Source organism: Mirounga leonina, unplaced genomic scaffold (genome assembly GCF_011800145.1).
Source record: "Mirounga leonina isolate KUSES-001 unplaced genomic scaffold, KU_Mleo_1.0 Mir_173, whole genome shotgun sequence".
Classification (NCBI taxonomy): domain Eukaryota; kingdom Metazoa; phylum Chordata; class Mammalia; order Carnivora; family Phocidae; genus Mirounga; species Mirounga leonina.
In genome coordinates, this window is record NW_023270447.1 from 6,338,420 (window position 1) to 6,362,921 (window position 24,502).

Here is a 24,502-nt window from a genome sequence, read left to right on the forward strand (position 1 = left end):
CTTCCCCTATGATCCTCTGTTTTGGTTCTTAAATTCCACATATGAGTGAAATCATATGATAATTCAATCAGTGGAGGACAAAATTTTAAATACTGGGTATGCTTTTATTTCTCTAGAAATGTTTGTTATTTATAGACTTAATCTTTTAAGTGTCTCAAAATCAAACATGATACCCACAACTAGACCCATTATAATACAAAACAATGCATATCCTAAATATTGCTTAATTGAGTCATTAGAACCATTTCTCTGCAAGGATTGACCAAAAGCAGTCATGTATTTAATACTTTAAACATACAGATGAAGTGAACGTAATCTCAACCATTCATCTGTCCAGGATGGCATCCACTTATTAAGACAATCTAATGTGAAACATTTAGAAAATTAGCATTTATTTTGATATAGAATTAATATAATCAGTATCACCAACAATTAGCAACCACTTATTGATCACATAATACATGTGTAATAGGAAGCAAACTGATGTAAACAGATGCAGCAGCTTCCTAAACTCAGATTGTGAAGAGGAAGGTATACTATTAGAGATCATATTTGGGATGGTACCTTTCTGATTCCTTAGCTTCCTGACTGGAGTAAATTTTGTTCTGAGTGTGTCATTCTGGGGACCTATCATAGAGTCTATGCTTCCAACCACTCAACAATGTTTTTTTAAAGAATTGAATTCCCTGTATTAAATTGATACATATAATAGCTTTAGTAGTATCCATTAACAGCAGAATCATGAATGAGTCAGAAGAGAGTACCAATTATCCCTAGTCACATAACCAAGCTCTAAAATTATATATCATCATTAATGTTGCATTCCCCTCTCCTTTTTCTATTTTCCAAAGATCCTTTGTATTATTCCAAATAAAATTTTGATTATAGTAGAAAAAAAATGTTTCCCATACTGAAATGTTGACCTACCATATATTGTATTTCCTATGCCACATAAATTTTTAAAAATTAGTAGTCCTATCATTTTTTTTTTCAGTATAATGGACATTTATCAATCTTTGGGTAATTGCAATCCAAATACCCCTATTTTGTGGAAATTCTTAACTGTGAGTCTAAGAGAGACTCAGGAACCTCCCTCAACCACAAAACCCAAAGTACCAGTTAGGTCTCCATTGTCTTAGTAGTCTAATCCTTAATGCATGATTTAGACTCTACTAAAATCATGCACTTGTTCAAGACTTTAAAATTTGAGGAAGTAGGTGAAAGCTATGAGGTGAGTTGAGAAATTACTTATCACTCAAAAAGTAGTGTTACATTCCTGTTGATGATGGAGCCAACAGGATCATTCCAAACAGAATCTCCCTATGATATCACTTTTGCTTAGTTTTCTTGATGCCTGCTCACCCTAAGTTCCTTCCTGTTTCCAATCCTGGCGCATTGTGTTTTCCTTCAATTCTTTCTATCACCAGTAATCTTTCTAATGAATTTATTTTCTTCTTAAATTAGCAAGGGTACATTTGTGTTGTTTGCAACTTAAATTAGTAATCAATGCATTTGGAGTGAAGAAAACATTTTTTAAATAAGAACAAAAATTGAGGAGGAAACAGCAAACCAGGAAAATAATACTCTGCAAACCTAAATAAGAATTAGCTATAAAATATTTTAAAACCATTACCTGGGCTAGATTTCTTTATTTAAGGTAAATACTTCCATATTGTGTTAAAACATACCAGTTGAGCCATCTGTATACCATTTATAGGAGGAAATTTTTAAATAAAAAACAGATGCATTAAGGTAAATGGATAGAGAAATTTTCCATGAAACTTAAGCTTCATAATGGCAAAACCTTTTCTGTTATAGCCATCATTCTATGTTAGGAGTTATTATCAACTTTAACTCATGGTTATTGCACTATGTGTTAAATGTATTAATGTTCTAGTGAAGGCAAAAATAAAATCATGAACACTAGCGTTAATATCAGGCAAAACTGAATTAAGTGGGAAAATCATTAAATGAATTAACTATTGCCATTTTATAGTAATAAACATGATAACCATCAATGAATATATAACCATTCAAATCATATCATTAAAATATATTTTAATTAAAGATCAAGCATTTAATATTCAGTTATATAATATTCAAAGAAATCATATCATTAAAAGACCTGAATTAGTTGCTAAAATGCTAACTTTTGTAAATAATCATGTATTTTTTAAAGTTCAAGCAAGATATTCAATTTTAATACTAAAATTACTAAGATTGATTATATAAAATATATAAATTCTATAAAATATATTTCAGACCATTGAGGCTGTTGTACAAAAATAATAGCAAAGAATACTAAAAATGCCAAATTAACTAGTCAGAAAATGAATATTAAATTCAAAGAGACCTACCTTTGAAACCCATGAAATGTGGAGAGTCAGAGACTGTGAAGATTTAGATAGGGTGTCAGGATCCTAATGATGAGAGAACACAGATAATGTCACTTTCATAAAAAGAAAGGCCTACTCTTAATGAGAAAATATTGATAATTGGAACATCAGACCACCGACAGTGAAAATTAAAAAAGGAAGACACTTAAAAGTGGGCAGGGCTCAAGACATTGATCTTGGGAAGGTACCAATTCTAAGGAAGAAGATGTAGGAATAATTTAGAGATCCAGTGGTGAAAATAACTAGGAATTTGCAAGTGAAAAATTAAGGGTTCAGGGAAAAATGTTGTTGGTATTTTGATAGGGACTGCCTTAAATGTTTAGATTGTTTTGGGTAGTGTATATATATTTTAACATTTGTTCTTCCAACCCATGAGCATGGGATGTTTTTCCATTTCTTTGTGTCATCTTCAATTTCTTTCGTCAATGTTTTATAGTTTTCAAGTACAGTTCTTTTACTTCTTTGGTTAGGCTTATTCCTAGGTATATTATCGTTTTGGGTGCAATTGTAAATGGGATTAATTCCTTAATTTCTCTTTCTCTTGCTTCATTATTGGTGTATAGAAACACAACAGATTTGTGTACATTGATTTTGTATCCTTCAACTTTACTGAATTTGTGTATCAGTTCTAGCAGTTTTTTGGTGGAGTCTTCTGGATTTTCTAGATAGAATATCATGTCATCTTAAATAATGAAAGTGTGACTTCTTCCTTGCCAATTTGGATGCCTTTTATTTCTTTTTCTTGTCTGATTGCTGTGCTTAGGACTTCTAGTACTATGTTAAATAACAGTGGTGAGAGTGGACGTCCCTGTCTTGTTCCTGACCATAGAGGAAAAGCTGTTTTTCCCCATTAAGGATGATATTTGCTTGTGTGGGTTTTTCCTAAATGGCCTTTATTATGTTGAAGTATGTTCCCTCTATCCCTACTTTGTTGAGGGCTTTATCATGAATGGATGTTGTACTTTGTCAAATGTTTTTTCTTTATCTATTGAAAATATAATATGGTTCTTATTTATTAATGTGGTATATCACATTGATTAATTGGTAAATTCTGAAGCACCCTTGTAGCCCAGGAATAAAGACCACTTAGTCATGGTGAATGATTTTTTTTTTTTAATGTATTGTTGGATTCAGTTTGCTAGAATTTTATTGAGAATTTTTGCGTCCATGTTCATTAGGGACATTGACCTGTAGTTTTCTTTTTTAGTGGAGTCTTTACCTGGTTTTGTTATCAGGGTAATGGGGCCTCATAGAATGGATTTGGAAGTTTTCCTTCCTTTTCTATTTATTGTAATAGTTTGAGAAGAATAGGTATTAAGTCTCCTTTAAATATTTGGTAGAATTCACCTATGAAGCCATCTGGTCCTGGGCTTTTTTTTGTTTGTGAGGAGTTTTTTGATTACTGATTAAATTTCTTTGTTGGTTATTGGTCTTCTCAAGTTTCCTATTTCTTCCTGTTTCAGTTTTGGCAGTTTATATGTTTCTATAAATTTATCCATTTCTTCTATGTTGTCCAATTAGTTGGCATATAGTTTTTCATAATATTCTCTTATAATTGTATTTCTGTGGTATTTGTTGTGGTTGTTATTTTTCCTCTCTCATTGTAATTTTATTTATTTGGGTCTTTTTGCTTTTCTTTTTGACAAGTCTGGCTAGAGATTTATCAATTTAATTAATGTTTTCAAAAAAACAGCTCCTGGATTCTTTGATCTTTCTATTGTTTTTTTAGCTTCCATATCATTTATTTATGCTCTAATTGTTATTATTTCCTTCCTTCTGCTGGCTCTAGGATTCATTTAGTGTTCTTTTTCTCACTCCCTTAGGTGTAAGGTTAGGTTATTAATTTGAGATTTTTCTTGCTTGTTGAGGTATAGGACTGCTTTTGCTGCATCCCAAAGATTTTGAACCATGTGTTTTCATTTTCATTTGTTTCCATGTATTTTTTTTTCTTTGATTTCCCGATTGGCCCATTCACTGTTTAACAGATTGTTGTTTAGCCTCTATGTATTTGTGGTCTTTCCAAATCTGTATTGAACCACAAAAGACCCTGAATAGCCAAAGTAACTTTGAAAAAGAAAAGCAAAGCTGGAGGCATCACAAATCTGGACTTCAAGTTATATTACAAAGCAGTAGTGATAAAAATAGTATGGTAATTGCACAAAAATAGATACACAGATCAGTAGAACATAACAGAAAGCCCAGAAATGAACACACAACTATATGGTCAATTAATCTTCAATAAAGCAGGGAAGAATATCCAATTGAAGAAGACAGTCTCTTCAATAAATGGTGCTAGAAAACTGGACAGCAACATGCAAAAGAATGAAACTGGACCACTTTCTTATACCATACACAAAAATAAATTCAGAATGGATTAAAGCCTAAATGTGAGACTTGAAACCATAAAAATCCTAGAGAACACAGGCAGTAACTTCTTCAACATCTGCCATAGCAACTATTTTCTAGATTATGTCTCCTGAGAAAAGGGAAACAAAAGCAAAAATAAACTATTGGGACTTCATCAAAATAAAAAGCTTCTGCACAGCAAAGGAAGCAATTAACAAAACTAAAAGACAACTACAGAATGGGAGAAGATATTTGCAAATGACATATCTGATAAAGGGTTACTATCCAAAATATATAAAGAACTTATAAAACTTAACACCCAAAAAATGAATAATCCAGTTAAAAAATGGGCAGAAGACATAAACATACATTTTTCCAAAGGAGACACTCAGATAGCCAATAGACACATGAAAAGATGCTCAACATCACTCATCAACAGGGAAATACAAATCAAAACTTTAATGAGGTATTGCTTCACACCTGTCAGAATGGCAAAAATCAACAACACAAGAAACAACAGGTGTTGGCAAAGATGTGGAGAAAGAGGAACCCTTTTTGCACTGTTGGGAATGCAAACTAGTGCAGCCACTCTGGAAAACAGTATGGAGCTTCCTCAAAAAGTTAAAAATAGAACTATCCTACAATCCAGTAATGCATTATTAGATATTTACCCAAAGAATACAAACATGCTAATTTAAAGGGATACATGCACCCTGATATTTATAGCAACATTATCTACAATAGCCAAATTATGAAAACAGCCCAAGTTTCCATCAACTGATGAATGGATAAAGAAGAACTGGTGTGTGTGTGTGTGTGTGTGTGTATATGAATATATACATATATGTATATACATATATATATAGGACTATTACTCAGCCATAACAAAGAATGAAATCTTGCCATTTGCTGCAACATAGAAGAAACTAGAGAGTATTATGCTAAGCGAAATAAAGTCAATCAGAAAAAGACAATTACCATAAAATTTCACTCATATGTGGAATTTAAGAAACAAAACAAATGAGCAAATAGGAAAAAGAGAGAGAGAGACAATCCAAGAAACGACTCTTAACTATAGAGAACAAACTGTTGGTTACCAGAAGGGAGGTGGGTGGGGGGATGGGTAAAATAGGTGATGGGGATTAAGGAGTGTGCTTTTTGTGATGAGCACCAGGTGCTGTATGGAAGTATTGAATCACTATATTGTACACCTAAAACTAATATTACACTGTGTGCTAACTAGAATTTAAGTAAAAACTTAAAAAAAAGAAAAAAGAAAAAAAAAGACAAGAGGTAATAAGTGTTAGGAAAGGTGTGGAGAAAGGGAACCCTTGTAGGCTACTGGTGGGAATGTAAATTGGTATAGCCCTATGGAATCCCTCAAAAAACTAACAGAAATACCATATGACCCAGCAATCTCAGTTCTGGGTATATATCCAAAGGAAATGAAATAAGGATCTTGAAGAGATCTCTGCATTACCACGTTCAGTGCAGCACTATTCATAGTAGCCAAGATATGGGAACAACTTAAATGTAAAAATAAATAAATAAATAAATAAATAAATAAATAAATAAATAATAAAAGAAAAATTAAGGGTATATCAGAAATAAAAGAAAATCATGAAATTACTGATTCTTCTCTACCAAAAAATGATGATCACTGACTGAAAAAAAAACCCCAGCAGTTTATTATATCAAAAGGAGAGGTACGATGAACTAGTAAATCTAATCAATATTTCAAAACTTTCACCTTCCTCTACATATAACTATAACTGTTTATTTAGAGGAATAACATTTACAAAATAACAAAAATATTGCAAATTATATTCTCACAATGTTAACATATGAAAGAACATATAAAATAATAACTGAAATAGTTCAACTAATAAATATGGTCCTTCCAAAACCACATAAAGCAGAAATCCAGTAAAAACATACACTCTAATTTGAGTTAACATTAAACCAACATTTACATAAATTTTTAAAAGGAACAACAAAATCCTGAATCATAAATTCCAAACCTAGGAAACATATTTTAAAAAGAATATGTCAAATGAGTTGAACAAATTCAGAAAAGTTATTGACAAAAAGGTGAAATCATCTGAGGAATAAAGATTGATTAACATGTTACCAAAAGGAGAGGCATTTAAAGTTAAATTTAGTATGTGTGATTAAGGAATTGCATGAAATAAAATTCAGAGAAAAAGTGATCTTTATAGAAAAAAAAGAGCCTATGTATATAATTGAAGCCCATGTAAAGCACACTCACACACACACAAATAAGAATAAATTAATATTGGGCGCCTGGGTGGCTCAGTTGGTTAAGTGACTGCCTTCGGCTCAGGTCATGATCCTGGAGTCCCTGGATCGAGTCCCGCATCGGGCTTCCTGCTCGGCAGGGAGTCTGCTTCTCCCTCTGACCCTCCCCTCTCTCATGTGCTCTTTCTCATTCTCTCTCCCTCAAATAAATAAATAAAATCTTTAAAAAAAAAGAATAAATTAATATTTAAAATAATTCAATAACATTTCCCAGGAAATAAATAGACCCAATTGTAGTGAGAAGTTCACTATACATCATGGAATTATTGACCTAGAACATTCAACTCGAGAAATATTGTGATAAAGCTCTTGGGCTTTAAAAATGAAAAAAAAAAAAAAAAAAACAACTCCAGCTTTCCAGGAATTAAGAACAAGACACTTACAAAAAAAAAAAAAAAAATCCATTCACCACAAAAACAACACGCAATAAAGATTGTAGAATACCATTTCTAAGAAGCTCAACAAAAGCAAGTGTGAGCAAAGTCTGTCATATCCATCCAATTGTCTCTTAAATATCAAGGGTGTAAAATCATTCTTATATATGGAATACCTCAGGGAATACTGCAAATGAACTCTTCTTGAGGAATCTACTAAAAGATGAGTTACATCCCACCAAGTGATAACTGGGAAACTTCAGAAAATGGCTCATGGCAGCATTGAACATACCTAATTGTAGATCTGTAGAGCTAAGAATAAATGAAAGGTAGGAACAAGGTTGTAACAGTAATATGGTTAAGTCCTAAAAAAGCAAAAAAACCCAAAAAACCTGACAACAACAAGAAATAATACGAACAAAATGTTGGAGGAAGAATGTGAATTGTCACATCAATAGCAGCTGATACTCGAAGAATGTTATCCTCATCTGACAACTCAAACAACAGATGGTTAAACAAAAAGAAAGAAGACTTAAGGGTATCTTAATAAATATTATTATAAAGGGAACAAAGTCAACAAAAGTACAAATCTTCTATGATTTAAAAAAAAGGAAAAAAGTGAACAGAACACATAGAAGTGTAGATACAACAAAATATAATATTTATTGTAGTTATATTATCATATTATTAAATAATGAGAACTTGAAACCAAATATCAGACATAACAATATAGGTGAATGTGCCTAACTCACTTATTTTGAAAAACAAAAAGGATTCCAGTTTATCTCACAAAGCAGCAGCATCCAAATTTATGCAATTTCATGTAGACATATGTAAAACAATGACTCTCAAAGCCTAAACATAAAGGATGGGGAAGGTACAACAGGAAAACAGAAAAATTAAGAAATTAAAAGATAGAAACCTTATATCAGACAAACTATAATTCAGAAAAAAAGCACTAAATGCACCATAAACATACTATAATGATAAAAGCCACCATTCACTTCCGCACAGTTTACATTAAAGAGATTTAAAGTAGAGAGAAACACACCAATAATAGGAGATTTAAGTTTTTGGTTTTTTGTTTTTTTTGGCCAATATAAATCAAGTGAAGAAACATTAAACAAGAGGTAAAAAATCTCAATAACATAATCAATAAGGTAAATATACATATAATAACTATATTGTATCTTGATGTTAGAAAATATGTTTTTTTAGAACACATGGAACATTCACAAAATGAATCATACATACATTATTAGATAAAAAAGCACTAATAAATCCTATAAAGCAGAAACAATATAGATAGCAATCTTAAATTAATAAAACGAAATCAATAAAACTAAAAATTAATGACAACATTTTAAAAGATACTTTCTTCGGGAATTTTTCTGGATGGAAAGGTTTTTTATTTTATGAAAGTAATAATAACCTTGAAGCCTAGTATGGCAGAAAAGAAATATAATACTATCTGCCTTAGAGTTTTGTTGGAAGGAATCAATGGTAGAAAGCAGTGAAAGGAATACAGAAAAACATTTAAAATCATTGCTATTATTAATATATTTTATTTATTAATAATTATTGACTTCCAGTCTTAGCTCTGACATTAAGAGGTCTTGGAAGTTGTAAATCCCATCCTTACAAAAGAAAACAGCTGACAATAGGAAATCAATGTTTTCCCTTGGACCCATCAGAGAACTGACCTTACAGAGAAAACACCCTAAAATCTGTAAAGACTAGCAAATACAAAGAACTGCAGCTGAGGTTTGATTATTTGGAACAGAAGACAGTGGAACCATTAACTAGTAGAAACATTTAAATAGCAATTTTGACAAATTTTTGAAGGCTGAATGTGAATGAGCATGAGACTAAGAAACTCCTGGCAGTCAGTCTTAGGAGGCTCCACACTTCTGTGAATTTTAGCTTCCAGAACTTCACCACGTTCTCACAGTGAAAAGCCAAGAAAAATCCCATCATGTTCTGGCATGTTGAGGGGACAAATAACCATTTTGAAAATGGTTTCATTCTGAATAACAAAGAGTCATTCACCAGGGAAAAAGACTATCAGAGCCTTATCCCACAAAGGAGGAAGGGCTTTTACCCAACTCCACTCCTCTCTCTTCCTATCTTCCATAAGGAAAAATCCTAAGAAACACTTGTGAGGGTCACAGCCCAGGAAAACAGGCCCACTGAAAGATAAGATTATAGGACACTTCTCCCCTTATGTAACCACACAAGATGCTGGAGTGGTAAGTACAGATTATAGCTGAAATTACTGTAAAATACAGACTACACTTAAGGAGTAATTCTTAAGGAAACCCAAAGATAACAGGGGAGACAAAAACAAAGACACTACAGGAATTTGAAGCTCCTGGCACCAGTAACTACAACATTAAGGACAGTCCAAATACTAGCTGTGCAAGCAAAAAACTTCATACTAAATGTTTTCTGCCTCAATACCTATTTTTCTAATACATAATATCTGAATTTCACTAAGAAATAACAGGCATGCTAAATGGCAAGAGAAAACACAATTTGGAATGACAAAGAAGCATCAGAACCAGACTCAGATATGGCACAGATGATCAGAATGATCATACAGGAAATATAAAATGACTAGAATAAATATGTTAAGCGTTCTAATAGAAAAAGACAAAACACATAACGAGATGGGTAATATTGGCAGAGATATGAAGTTTGAAGAACTAGCCAAAAAAAGTCACAACAAATCAAAATACTATAACAGACTTTAAGAATGCTTTTGGTGGGCTCATCAAAAGACTGCATATAGCCAAGGAAAGAATAAGTATGATTGAAGATATGTCGATAAACACACAAACTGAAATACAAAAGACAAAAATGAAAAAAAAAAAAAAAAGAACATCTGAAAACTGTGGGACAGATTCCTAATGTGTAATTAACATGCATAATTATAACTGGAAGAAAAGAAGGCACACAGCAGAAGGAATGTTTGAATTAATGATGGCCTAAAATTTTCCACATTTAATGACAGGCATCAAACCACAAATAAAGATAGCTCAAATAACACTAAGCAGCATAAATATCAAATAATAAATACCAAGGCATATCACATTCAAACTGCAGAAAACCAAAGACAGAAAATTTTGAAGAAATCAGATCGGGGGGAAAACACCTTACTTATTGAGGAACAGGGATAATAATCACAAAGGACTTCTCATCAGAAGCCACGCAAACAAGAAGAAATATAGTGTTGAAAGGAAAAATCAACCAACCTAGAATTCCATATGCATGAATTTATCGTTTAAAAGTGATAAAACTTTCTTTAAACAGACAGAAAGTGAGGGAATTCACTGCCATCGGATCCAACTTTCAAGAAATGTTAAAAGGAAGTTCTTCAAGGAGAAGGAAAATATAGGTCAGAAACTCAATTCACAAAAGAAATGTGTCATGGAAGGAATCAATGTAAAATAAAACCTTTCAGTTTTTACATTTATTGACCTAAAAGTGAACTTTGTTTTTAACATAATAGTAAAAATATATTGGATGTTTATAGCATGTAGATAAATGAAGGCAATATTCTAAGGGACAAGATAAAAGAACTGGGAATAATTTGTCATAAAATATCTGTACTACCCATGAAGTGGTAAGGTGTTTTTTTTCAAAGTGGCCTTAGATTATAAATGTATATTGCAAGCTCTGGGACAACCACTGAACTTTTTTCTTTTCTTTTTTTTTTTTAATAAGAGTGATTAATATGCTAAGAGAAGAGAAAAAATTAAATCATACAAAATGCTCAATTAAAACCAGAGATTGTTGGGGCACCTGGGTGGCTCAGTCAGTTAAGTGTCTGCCTTCAGCTCAGGTCATGATCTCAGGGTCATGGGATCGAGCCCTGCATCAGGCTCCCAGTTCAACAAGGAGTCTGCTTCTCCCTCTCCCTCTGTCCCTCCCCTGCTTGTGTTCTCCCTTTTTCTCTCAAATAAATAAATAAAATCTTTAAAACAAACAAACAACAAACAGATATTGCAGGGGCTCCTGTGTGGTTCAGTCAGTTAAGTATCTGACTCTTGATTTGGGCTCAGGTCATGATCTCAGGGTCAAGAGGTTGGACCCTGAGTCAGGATCCACACTGGGCATGGAGTCTGCTTAAGATTCTCACTCTCCCTCTGCCCCTCCTCCCCCCTGCTCATGCTCTCTCTTGCCCTCTCTCCAAAAAAAAAAAAGAAAGAAAAAAAAACAAAGATTGCAAAAAGAGGAAAAGAAAACAAAAAAGAGTAAGTGCAATGAATAGGAAAAAAAAAATACAACAGTAGATGTTTATCTATATTAACAATCACTTTAAGTGTGAAAGTCTAAATATACCAAAGAAAAAATACTGTCAGAGTTGATAAAACAAACACAGCTATATGTTCTCCAAAAGAAACACATTTTAAACATAAAAGACACATACAGATTAAAAGTAAAGATACGGAGAAAGAAATACCATGCTAATAGTAGTAAGAAAAAAAGACAACAGACTTCAGAACAGGGAAAATTATCAGTCATAAAAACAGGCAGTGCCTAGTGATAAAGGGGTAAATTCTCCTAGAAAGCCTAATAATACTTAACACACACCTATACACATAACAACAGACAGTCAAAATATGTGAGGCTGACAGGCTGACAGAACTGAAGGAGAAATACACAAATCCACTATTGTAGTTGAACACTCCAAAGCCCTTCTGTTGGTAACTCGTCCATCAAGAGGACAGAAATCAGCAGCAATGCAACTGACATGTACAGACTTTTTTTTTTTAAGATTTTATTTATTTATTTATTAGAGAGACAGAATGAGAGAGCATGAGCGGGGGAGGGGAGAGGGAGAGCAATAAGCAGACTCCCCACTGAGCGCAGAACCCAACGTGCGGCTCTATCCCAAGACCCTGAGATCATGACCTGAGCCAAAATCAAGGGTCTGATATACTTACCTGACTGAGCCACCCTGGAGCCTCTGAACAGATTTTTAATCTGTTTGATCTAACTGACATTTATAGAACACTTCATCCAACAAAAGCAGAATACATATTCTTCTTAAGTTCAAATGGAAAATTCATTAATAGAATACAATTCTGGGTCATAAAATGCAATACAAATAACATAAAATATATTTTCAGACCATAATGGAATTAAAATAATTATCAACAGGAGAAAGCAGAAAAATCACCAAATGTTTGGACATTAAACAAAACACTGTGAAATAAACAAAGGTTTAACTATAAAAAAAGGTCTCAGGAAAATTAAAACAATTTTTGAAATAAATGAAAATGAAAATAAGACATCTAAATTTGTGGTGTGCAGTGAAAACAGTGATTGGAAGGAAAATTATAGTGCTAAATGCATATTTTAGAAAAGAAGAAAGCACTTAAATAATCTAAGCTTCTATCTCAGAAAACTAGAGAAACAGGAGATATTTAAGTTCAAAGCAAAGAGAAAAAATATATAAAATCTAGATAAGAAATCTCTTAACTGGAAACCAGGAAAAATAACAGAAAATAAACAGAAGATGGATTCATTGGAAGATTAAATCTCTAGCCAGACTAACCAAATTAAAAGGAAAAAAAAAAAAGACACAAAATACCTATAAATAACCCTCTGAACATTAAAAGCTTAACAAAGGGTATTATGGACTGCAAGGGTCCCCCCACAAAAAATTCATTAATTGAAGCTCTAACCCCCAATGTGATGATAATAAAAGGTGGGGCCTTTGGGAAGTAGTTAGCTTAGATGAGATCATGAGGTTGGAGTCTTCATGATAGGATTAGTGCCCTTATAAGAGGAGTAAGAGAGCTTGCTCTTTTCCTCTCTCCATCAGGTGCAGCATGAAGGTGGCTGTCAACAACCTAGAAGAGGGTTCTCATCAGACACCAATATCTGCAAGCACTTTCATTTTGTTCTTCCCAGCTTCCAGGAGAAATAAATGTTTTTAAGTCACCTAGTCTATGGTACTTTGCCATAGCAGCCCAAATTAACTAAGGCAAAGGGATACTACGAATAACTTTATGTCCACAAATTTGATAACTTAGATAAAATATACAAATTACCTGAAAGATGTAAACTTATAAAAATCAAATAAGGAGAAATAATCTCACTAGGTCTGTCTATATTAACAACACTGAATAAAAACCTTCCAAAAAAGAAAGCATCGGGAAGGAATGAAAGGAAGGAAGCATAAGGCAGAAATACCAATTTTCCATAATCTTTATCAGGAAACAGAAGCATAAGAACACCTCATAATTCTTTTTATAAGGTCAGTATTTTCCTAATACCAAAACTATATAAAGGCATTACTAGAAAGGAAAACTATTGACAAAATAATGTTAGAGTAAAAGACCTATAAACCCAATACAGTACTAAAGAAGAACAAAGTCGGAGTAGTATCTGACTTCAAGACTCATTATTAAGCTATCATAAACAAGAGAGTGAGGTATTGTTAAAAGACTAAACACATAGATCAAAGAATGAAAGAGAGCCCAGAAATAGACCCACACAAATATCGTCAACTGATCTTTGAAAAAGGAGCAAAGGTAATTCACTCGAACAAAGACATTCTTTTCAACAAATAATGCTGGAACAATTTGACTTCCAGATGAAAAATATATCTATATATCTATATTTATATCTAGACATGCTGTGAAAGTAACCTCAAAATGGATCACAGAACTAACTGTAAAACTCAAAGCTATAAAACTTCTAGAAGAAAACAGAGAAGAAAATCTGGATGACCTTGGGTTTGGTGATGACTTTTTAGATACAACAGTGAGAGCATAATTCATGAAAGAAAACACTGAGAAGTTGGAGTTACTAAAGTGAAAAATCTTCTGCTCTCCATAAAGATACTATTACGAGAATGAAAAGGTAAGCCACAAACAAGGAGAAAGTATTTATAAAACACATATCTGATAAAAGACTTTAATCCAAAACATACAAGTATCTCTTGAAACTCAACAATTAAAAAAATTTTTTTTTGGAAATAAGCAAAAGATCTGACCAGATACCCTACCAAATAAGATATACAGAAGAAAAATGAGCATATTAAGAGTCTTAACATCATTTTTTATTATGGAAGTGTAAATTAAAACAAGATAGCACCATATACCAATTTGAATTGCTTAAAACAAACAAACAAACAAACAAACAAGTTAACAATACCAAAGGATTGTGAAGATGCAGACAACTGAAATTCTAATTAATTTCTGGAACGCATACAAATGATACTGCCACTTTGGAAGACAGTTCAGCAGTTTCTTAAAAAGCTAAACATAGGGGCGCCTGGGTGGCTCAGATGGTTAAGCGTCTGCCTTCGGCTCAGGTCATGATCCCAGGGTCCTGGGATTGAGTCCCACATTGGGTTCCCTGCTCCTTGGGAGCCTGCTTCTCCCTCTGCCTCTCTCTCTCTCTCTGTCTCTCATGAATAAATAAATAAATAAATCTTAAAAAAAAAAAAAAAAGCTAAACATAGTTTTCTCATGTTACACATCAATTGCATTCTCAGGTAGTACTCAACTGATCTGAAAATTTGTTTCCACACAGAAATCTGCACCTGATGTTTATAGCAACTTTATTCATAATTGCAAAAAAGGAAGCATGCAATTTGTCCATTAGTAGATGAATGGACAAACAAACTGTGGTACATCCATACAAAGGAATATTCAGCAGTAAAAAAGAAATGATCTATCAAGCAATGAAAAGGTATTGATGAACCTTTAATGTGAGATACTGTGTGAAAGAAGCAAGTTTAAAAAGGCTACACACTGTATGATTCCAATTATGCGACATTCTAGGAAAGGAAAACCATGAATATCATAAAAATGATCAGTGGTTGACAGTTGGGTATGTGAGGGTTGAACATGTGAAGCACAGGGGACTTTTTAGGGCTATGAAACTATTCCTTATGATACTGTAATGGTAGATACATGACACTATGCATTTGTCAAAACCCACAGAATTTTACGGAACAAAAAATAATTCTAATTGTCTTCAAATTTTAACAAGCCATTTTAGGAGGCAGACGTATTCCAGGAAGGCATGTAGAAAGTGATGGCAATCTAACTACAGGGGACCCTTAAAAAACATCAGGGATTGGGGTGCCAATCCCCCAGGCAGTCAGAAATCTGCATCTAACTTGACTCCCCCAAACTTCACTAGTAGTCTTCTGTTCACCAAAAGACTTACTGATAACATAGTTGATTACACATATTTTACACCTTACATATATTATATTTTTACAATAAATATAAGCTAGAGAAAAAAAGAGGTATTAAGAAAACCATAAGAGAAAATACATTTACAGTATTTTAATGTATTTATTGAAAGAATTCTGCATATAAGTGGACCTAGGCAACTCAAACTCGTGTTGCTCAAGGGTCAACTATATATTACAAGTGTATGAAACCACCTCACCAAAAGGGGAGAGGGAAGGTGCTAACTTAAGTAACTTTGGAAATGGGTGAAATCTGTGACTTAAGGCAAAATTAGCTGCATGTTAAGTATTGTGCTCTACTTGAAAAAGTTATGATCAGTGGGCAAAAAGGTTAAGAATCTTGGTGCTGTTGTAAAAGATGCTGGAATTGACCTTTTATGTAAATGAATGGCTCTTCTTACTGTTGGGAGTGGAAATTTACTGACACGCGTGTGCAGAAGTCTTGAATGATAGTAAAGCATTAAGAGTTCGAGACATTAGTAGGCACTCAGGTTTACCTTAATATAGATACAGATAGCTGCATATAGAAGTATTTTGTTAGTATAAACACTGTTAGTAAACACACATGTATCCCTTGCTCTGCAGCTGAAAGGGCTTAAAAACAAAGATATTTCATATCAATAAGCACACCTAGTGCCCAGGCTTGGTTCCTAATGTGATTCTGCAATGAAAGGAACCAGTGCTCCTTGGAGAAATGGCTGATTCTAGGATTGGGCCTGGAAATAAACAAGATGATCCTGGAGCTCTTTTAGTGTTGGAAAGTAAGGACATCAACTAGTGAATCATTGAACACTACATCAAAAATTAATGACATACTATATGTTGGCTAATTGAATTTAAATTAAAATTAATTTAAATTAAAAAAATAAAGTAAGGACATGCTCATACAAACAGAAAATCAAACAAATAAGAAAATACTTCACTGATGATTATGTCATAAGTCAAGGAAGCACAGAAGCCAAACGAAAGAGTTCCCAGTGGCCATAGTCCCAAAAGAGATCCTAATGTTCCCAAAGCTGTCTCCTGTGCTTAACATATTTCCTCTTCTGTTCAGAATATTACATGAGAATTAAATTATTATGTATGAGTCAGTCAAAATAATTCCTTTTCCCTACATTTAAGCCTATAATTCTTGAGTTTTCCCATGGATAATCACAATATATATTTTACTTCCTTGAAGTTTAAGTTTGATCAGTGTTATTTTCTGGGAGACTCAGGAATATTTCCTATGTTCTTTCCTGCCAAATTATTTCATTTTATAGAGTAGATAGTATTCTGTCTAAATTCTCACAGAATAGAAACACCACCAAAATTAAATAAAAATAAAAAAGGAGGATATAGTGGGAACACATTGTAGGAAAGTTCCCAGGGCCAAATAGAGTTATCAGCAAATACTTCAGGAGATTTATAACATCTTAATTGTTATTAATTAGGTCAACTAATAATCCATATTACATAATCTGATCACCTTGCTGAGATAATGTGGTTTTCAGGTTTTTCCACTGTAAGGTTACTCTTTTCACCCTTTTCCATTTTATATTCTTTGAAACGTAGTCACTATATATAGCCAAAACTTAACTAGGAGTTCTGCTTCCCCTCCTTGATGGAGGACTTCTACATAAATTATTCGGAATTCTTTTCAATGGTAGATTTATTGCTTCTTCATGTATTTAATTATTCAGTCATTTATATCAGTGTGGGCTCATAGATATTTATTTAAAATTGTGGTTAAAATCAGGGCGCCTGGGGGGCTCAGTTGGTTAGGCGTGGGCCTTCGGCTCAGGTCAGGATCCCAGGGTCCCGGGTTCAAGACCGCATCCAGCTCTCTGCTCAACGGGGAGTCTGCTTCTCCCTCTCCCTCTGCCTACCACTCTGCTTACTTGTGATCTCTCTCTCTCTGTCAAATAAATAAATACAATCTTTAAAAAAATATATTAAAGAAAAAAACTGTGGTTAAAATCCAATACTATTTTATGTATGTTGCTGCTCAAATTGAACAGAAGAGGAAATATGTGAAGCCATATCAATAAACCTAGAATCAGTCTCCTTTTGCTTTATACAGTTGAAGTGAAATAAGTACTTGAAAAGACTGAAATATTCTTGAAAATAATATACTAAGTTCCTCTTATTTGGAGTAAATATCATCTTTTATGTCCTAGAACAATATTATGATAATCGTTAGTATAGATTATATATTTAGACCAATTTAGCAAACTCATCGTAAAAGTATTTAAAGATACTTGGCCTTTAAAAATTTTATCACTGCTCCATCATTGCAAGTTTTGGGTACATTATGGGTATACAGTGCAAGTTTTGTTAAATATATAGAAATATGGAATTTTAGAATAAATATACCCAGGGACATATACACACACATACATATGCATATACATGTATGTATATAATATACAGTACTTTAACTGATCATGCATGGTACAGAATTCAAAAAGCAGACAAGGACACACGCGCAGCAAAAACAAAGATTCTTGGTCCTCTCACCATGCAGTTCCTCTCACAAACAAAATAATTAGTTTCTTATTTATAGCTCAGTGATACCTTATGTAAGTACAATGTAAAACACACACCCATCCATACGGGTATGTGTATATAAGTGTAAATATGATATGTGCATACATACACATATGTATTTGTAATTTTGTGAATAAATCTTATATAATAGAGTCCTAGGGGTAGAGTTACTGGGTCAAAGTGTACACTCTAAATTTTTTTTGAAAGGTTTTATTTATTTATTTGAGAGAGTAAGTGAGATAGTGAGAGAGAAAGCACTAGCAGGGGGAGGGGGAGAAGCAGACTCCCTGTTGAGCAGGAAGCCCGATGCGGGACTTGATCCCAGGACCCTGGGGTCATGACCTGAGCCGAAGGCAGATGCTTAACCGACTGAGCCACCCAGGCACCCCGTACACTCTAAATTTTAATAAGCTTGTCAAACTTTTCTCAAAGTTACAGCAATTTACCCTTGCCCACATACATACCCTTGTCAATACAAAAAATTTATCCAACTTTTTGATCTTCATAATTTGATTAATAAAAACAGGTAATTATGTGGGCGCCTGGGTGGCTCAGTTGGTTAAGCAACTGCCTTCGGCTCAGGTCATGATCCTGGAGTCCCTGGATCGAGTCCCGCATCGGGCTCCCTGCTCAGCGGGGGGTCTGCTTCTCACTCTGACCCTCCCCCCTCTCATGCTCTCTCTATCTCATTCTCTCTCTCAAATAAATAAATAAAATCTTTAAAAAACAACAACAACAACAACAACAAAACAGGTAATTATGGTTTCGTTGTTGCATTTCTCTTATATTGAATATAGTTACACATACTTTAATATGTTTAATAACTATTACACTTCACTTAATCAACTTTTTTCATGTCTTAGCTCATTTTTTTAGGTTTTTTATATATATTACAAATAAATATATTTATATAATATATATTATAAATAAATGTTATATCTATTTATATATTTATATATAATAGGTTCTATTTACATATAAAGGTGATTAGTTTATCAAATAATTATCCTTTTGTATATATTTCCAGTTTATCATTTGTATGTTTCTCATGATACACTCCAAAATTTAACATTTATTTTTTCACAATCATTGGTCTTTTTGTGCTCTTGAGGCTTTGAGTCATATTAAGAAAGGCTTTCAATAATCTGTGATTATGAAAGAATCATTTCATATTTTCTTATGTTATTGTGGCTATATTATTTCTGCTTAAATCTTTGAATTATTAGGCATTTACTTTGATTTAAAGCCTGAGGTATGGATCTTCTTTTGGAGAGGGTGAGAATGCTGTTTATTTTTATGTTTTCCAGATTGCTACTGTACTTTCTCTACTGTATTTATTAAGTAATATACCTTTTCTACCCTGATTTGCAATATTTATCAAAAACTACATTCCTTAATATTTATGTGTTTATTTGGGGATTTTCATTTACTCATTCATTCTACAAAAAATTATCAAGGTACTTTCATGCCAGGCAATTTTTTGTTACTTTTTAAAAAAATTTTACATTTAACTTAATTTTTGAATTTTACAATTTTGTTTTGTTACTACTGTTTCTAAGTTTTATTTATTTATTTTTTTAAAGATTTTATTTATTTATTTGACAGAGAGAGACACAGAGAGAGAGGGAACACAAGCAGAGGGAGTGGGAGAGGGAGAAGCAGGCTTCCCGCGGAGCAGGGAGCCCGATGCGGGGCTCGATCCCAGGACCCTGGGATCATGACCTGAGCCGAAGGCAGACACTTAACGACTGAGCCACCCAGGCGCCCTGTTTCTAAGTTTTAAAGATTATGTATATGTATATAATTTTACACACAGAGAAACAAAGATATATGTATACATAAATATATGTGTGTGTATGTATGTGTGCATATAAAAGCATATAAATATTCCTTTTCAGGAAACAGGCAGAGCATTAAATGGTCACTTTTATATTCCTCTGACAATATTAAACAATGCCAACAATCTTAGTTGGAAATACACTGGAAAACATTGTTATTCAATGTTATTATCAAAAATATATATCATTTTGGTATCAACATTATGATTGTTCCATAAAAATTATTTAGGATCTTACTTTCTTTTTCTATGTCCTGGGAGGATTTGACTTTCATTTGCATTATTAATTCTTTTTTTTTTTTTTTTAAAGATTTTATTTATTTATCTGAGACAGAATGAGAGAGACAGAGAGCACATGAGAGGGGGGAGGGTCAGAGGGAGAAGCAGGCTCCCTGCGGAGCAGGGAGCCTGATGCGGGACTCGATCCTGGGACTCCAGGATCATGACCTGAGCCGAAGGCAGTCGCTTAACCAACTGAGCCACCCAGGCGCCCCTGCATTATTAATTCTTTACAAGCTTGACAGATTTCTCCTGCATGAATGTTGGGAAATACCACATTACTGGCTTGGGGCATAAAAAGAGTAGTTCTGTAACAACTTTACATTTTTATGTTGATTTTATTTCTTCTATTGTCCTCTTCTACTGTTCTATGTTTGTAATTTATAAGTTCCTAATAATTAGCTACAGCTTACTACTATTTAAATTTATTTATGTACAGTGTGAAAAGTGTTTTCATGATTCTTTTAATTTCAATTCTCTTGTGGGTATTTTATCTTGCTATTTCTATTTTGTGTCTATTTCTTCTCATTCAGTTAAGGCTGCCTTGATGAATTTTTCTCTTTATTTTCAAAGTAATAGCTCTTAGATTTATATGTTCCACCATATTCTACTTTATTTCATTAATTGCTTTTTGCCAATTAGGTTTGTTTTCTACTTCAATTACTAACTTAAGTTGGGGGTTGCACTTATAGTATTGTCCGTTTTATAGCATTACTGTTTAGTAGTATATCTTTTACTCTGGGCTTTGTCTTAACTGTATCCCATGGGTTCTATAATGTAGGGTTTTACTGCTTGTAAATAAAATAGTATTTAGATTTAATCTTCTCCTTAAGACATTTAACCATTTTTAATATCTGATACTGCATTCTTTCTTTTATACTTCTATTAATTTACAAATTTAATTAAAAGTAGGTCAAAGAATGTCTTCTATACAATTTAGAGTTTTCAGAATTTTTGAAGGTATTCTTTATGGCTGAGTATATAGTCAATTTTGAGAATGATTTTTTGATTTCTGAATATAGAGTCTGATATACCTAAAATTATATTTATCTTATGAATTGTGTGATTTAGTCATTCAGTATTTTTACATATGTTGGTGTACATTTCCACTGGGTGAGAGACTCAAATTAAATTATTCTTTTTTTTTTAAGATTTTACTTATTTACTTGACAGAGAGAGCGAGAGAGCACAAGCAGGGGAAGTGGGAGAGGGAGAAGCAGGCTCCCCGCTGAGCAGGGAGCCTGACGCAGGGCTCAATCCCAGGACCCTGGGATCAGGACCTGAGCTGAAGGCAGACGCTTAACCAACTGAGCCACCCAGGTGCCCCTAAATTATTCTTTTGATTTACATTGCTCTGTTAATTGCCTGTAGCTTATGCTTTATAATTGTGATTATATATTTGTGCATAGATATTCATGATTGGATATTACATTTGGAACTGTAAATGCTTCTAACATGTTTCCTTTGGTATTAAACTTACAACTCTAGATTTTTATTTTTTTAAAATTTTATTTATTTATTTATTTGACAGAGAAAGAGAGAGAGCAGGAGACAGAGATAAGAGCACAAGCAGGGGAGTGGGAGAGGGTGAAGCAGGCTCCACACTGAGCAGGGAGCCCGATGCGGGGCTCAATCCCAGGACCCTGGGATCATGACCTGAGCCGAAGGCAGATGATTAACTGACTGAGCCACCCAGGTGCCCCACAACTCTAGATTTTTAAAACAGCTTTATTAAGGTATAACTGATTGCATGAATTAAAACTGTACAATTTTCTAAAGTTTTGTCAAATGTATACATGAAACCAGCATCATATACATATACACAGAGACACACACAATAAATATATTGTCTATATATACACACGCACAATATTTTGTATACACACACATTTTTTATTCTTGTAGGCAGTATAGTATCTGCATCATCTATAATTACTGTGTACTTCCCCTAATCCTTTACAGTGATTCTTTCCTCATTCTAAGATGTTTTCCTCACAGGAAACTGATGATTATTCTGCTGAACACCTGAGGAGGACCATCTGTAGATCTTTTTGAGTTCTCTCTCTGCAATTCTCTTTCCCCCTCCTCCCACCATACTGTGTTCTGGGTACTCTATCTAGCCTTTTCCCATTCTCCGGATTCAGCTCCATCTCCTCAGTTCCCATTGGTTCCCCTTGTTCTGTGGCCTGAAAACTCTCTCAAAGCAGTAAGGTTTGCAATTGTAGGACTTGCCATATTTGTTTTCTGTCTCTCATGATCACTGCCCCTTGTTGTCTATTTTCTTTTCTGAGCTCTGAAATCTGTATTTCATGATTATCTTTGGTCTCAACATATGTGCTTCAGTGACTATTTCTGAATGATTCTTTCATTTAATGGGCACACATAAAATTATGGTTTTAATCTGTTCTGTAGCTTCTTTCTGGAGAGGATTTCACAAGTTCATAAGTTTGGTTATTATTTTCTTTTCTCCTCTGTAATTTTTTAAAGTTTGTCTCTTTTTAAAAATTTCTTATTACTATGTAATTAATAAGGTACTAAGGCAATTAAATTCACTCAAATAGCATATATAACATATTTACATATACATGGAAAGAAAGATTGAGAAAAAGGGAGAGGGGAAGACACTTAACTATATATTATTATAAAAACTAGAGATACCATAATTCCAAAAACAAACAAACAAAAATACTTTCATGGACCTTACACTTTAGTTGGAGGAAAAAGACAATAAAATATAAGTAATTTAATATTGTATATGTGAAATGGTGTTGGTTCTATAAAAGAAAAGCATAGTGAAGAATTAGAGGACGAAGGGTGTTGTTGATATTTCAGGAAATGTTTTTAGAAGGACCACCTGAGTAGCACAGTCGGCTAAGCATCCAAGTCTTCGTTTCAGCTCAGGGTCACGATCTCAGGGTTGTGAGATTGAGCCCAGTGTGGGCTCTGCACTGGGCATGGTGTCTGCTTAAGACTCTCTCTCTCTCTCTCTCCCCCTCCCTCTCACCCCCTTGTGCTCTCACTCTCAAATAAATAATTCTAAAAAAAAAGAAGAAGAAATTTTTTTTAGGAAAAAAAAAACCTATCTTCTAAGTTATTTGGAGAGTACTCATGGTTATTTTCAAAAGAATATAAGTCCCTGTGCTTATCTGAGAAAAACATTACAGGAAAAGACAAAACTTACATGAAAAAAGTACATTAATGGAACATACATAACAGTTTGAGAATAGTACGGAAACAACTTTAGCTGAAGTTATTGTTAGCAAATGGTTGTATACTGGAAGATGAAGGTATATAGTTAACAATGAGAAAGACTATATAGGGACTCATAAACCAATGTAAGAACTATAAATTTTATTATTAATTAGAAGGAAAGTCATCAGAAAGTTTTAATAGGAGTGGCATGATTTAATTTATATTTATATTTCCAAAAGCCTTTCAGGATCAGTGGAGAAAAATACTTTCAGAAGCAAAATGAAATATGTAAACATTAACATTGCAAAATTTCATGTTAGTTATGAAAGCTGCCTGGGCTGAGGCGGTTATGCTATAAGTAGTGAGAAGAAACTGAATTCTAGATACTATATTAAGGTAGAGCTTCCAGGCTTTTATGATGAAATGAAGGTGAGGAAAAGAGAGAACTTAAGGATGGGTCCAAAGTTTTTGTTCCAGTTTAACAGGAAAAAAACAGTTGCTATGTACTGTTATGAGAAAGGGTGTTGAGAACAAAGTTTTACAGTGGGGGAATTAAGAGCTTGGTTTTACAAATATAAATGTGAGATACGTTTCAGACTTCCAAGAGTGAACCATACATTTGATATAAAAATCTAGTTCAGAGTGATAAGGTCTAGAAATACAAACTGGAATCCACTGAATACAGATGGTGTTAAAAAGTATATGACTGGATAAGATCATGTAAGAAGGAGATATAGATTAAAAAGGAGAAATAACCCTTGACTATTTATTTCCAAGAGTGGAGACAGCAACCTCTGGAGCTAAAAAGAATTTCTACCAATTGTCCATGAAGTTTCATATATTTCTGGTGTATGTGTGTATTTAGGGGACTGTGGACTCTGTGTGTGGGTACAAGCAGTTGTTTTAATATTTACTTACCTCTAAATGACAGCCATCAGCAATTTTGGGTCTGCCCATAATTTAATACCATTTTCTAGGCTTCCTCTCTGAACGGCAACCTCCTGGAAAG